The sequence below is a fragment of the Cyprinodon variegatus genome, unplaced genomic scaffold (assembly GCF_000732505.1).
Source record: "Cyprinodon variegatus isolate N-32 unplaced genomic scaffold, C_variegatus-1.0 Scaffold58, whole genome shotgun sequence".
NCBI lineage: Eukaryota > Metazoa > Chordata > Actinopteri > Cyprinodontiformes > Cyprinodontidae > Cyprinodon > Cyprinodon variegatus.
The window spans coordinates 774,581-776,474 of NW_015150511.1; positions in this window are offsets into that span (position 1 = coordinate 774,581).

Here is a 1,894-nt window from a genome sequence, read left to right on the forward strand (position 1 = left end):
TTAGATTAGATTAGATTAGATGAGCTTTATTGATCTCACAGCGGAGAAATTCACTGGTCACATAGTGGCATAGTAATTAAAGAAGGTGCAAACAAGGAGGAAAAAGGTGCATTAAGAATAAACAATATATATACAGTATATCAAGATAAATAAGGATTAAGGTGCAACGGTACATGTATCACACACAATGAAAAAACAAAATAAAAATAAAAGGCTTTATATGTAAGAAGGTGGATTTTAAATTCTGTCCTGGATTTAACAGGAAGCAAATGAAGAGAAGCCAGGATAAGTGAGATATGATCTCTCTTTTTATTTTTCATCAGAACTCTGGCTGCAGCATTTTGGATCAGCTGAAGGCTTTTAACTATAGTTTGTGGTTGGATTAGTTACTCAGCATCTCCCCTGAACAGGATACTTCTCATTTTTGTTATTACGTAGATGAAATGAAATTCTAGAAACCTCTTTGAAATGGGATTTAAATGACAGGTCCTGATCAAAAATAACACCAAGAGTTTTTACTTTATTATTTGAGATCAGTTTAATCCCATCCAAATGAAGTGACTGACAAATCAGCTTCTTTTTCAAGAGACTCTGGTCCAAAGACTATAACTTCTGTTTTGTGTGCATTCAGGAGAAGAAAGTTAAAAGTCATCCAGGTTTTTATGTCTTCGAGACATGCCTGTAATCTATGTAATGGATTAGCTTCATCTGGATCTATAGACAGATATAGCTGGGTATCACCAGCATATCAGTGGAAATTAATCCCATGCTGTCTATTAACTCTACCGATTGGGAGCATGTATATAGTAAAGAGAATTGGTCCTAGCACTGATCCCTGTGGTACTCCACAGGTAACCTTTGAGCATGAGGAAGATTTGTCATTAACGTGAACAAACTAAAAGATAGCTGAAGTCAGATAAGATTTAAACCAGTCTAGTTCTGTTTCCTTCCTGAAAAAAAATATTCAAGCCTTTTTAAAAGAATATTATGATCAACTGTATCAAATGACCACCTTCCTGCTCCTGCTGGTTTATTTTTATGACAGAAATAAGAAATGTTTAAGCCTTTTTAATCTCCCGGTAGCATTTTATGCTCAATTATGGTGAAACGTTCGGGTTTTACTTTCTTTCCACTGTGACTCTAGATCTCAGCTGTTTTCAGAGCAGGTTGTTGCCATTTCTTAGACCTTGGCTTTGATTTATGTAGCTGTAATGTGAGAACAAAGTGAAACCTTTGGCTATTCTAATAGGATTCAGTTTCTGTTTTTCAGCAGAACATGTAAATACAGGATATAAATCTGATTATTATAATGTAAAGAAAAGAAAACAGAGAATAAAGTGAGCAATGCAAACTTACTTCAGGTTTCTGATTGTTCTTATTGAGGCGCAACATGTTTATGTAAAAAATCCGTCATATAATCAAACATTACAGTAAAACCTGATTTAAGATCAGCTTCTGGTCTAGCCTCTGATTAAGAAACAGCAGCTGTTTAATGCAACCTTTGTTAAATAATCAAACCAAACTGGTTTAATCCTGCCTCTGTCTCTTTGTTATCTTTGTTCTTCAGATAAATGTTTCATCCAAACTCCATGTAAAAAGCTAACAAAGGCAGCAGCTGCACACAAAGACCACCAGATGGCGCTCCAGCATCTAGTCTTATTCATGCTGAACCCCAGCATAAGCTCCATGGAGAGCACAAAGTGCAGAAAATAAAGGAAGAAACAAATAAAAAGGGAAATTATTTTCCTTAACAGTGAATTGTTATTGATGCACAGCAGCTGATTGAACTTCCAGGTTTGATAATAGATTATCTCCACACTGCAAAAACGATCTAGAAATAAGTAAAAATGTCTTAAATTAAGTGTATTTACCCTTAATTTGAGCAGGTAAATGA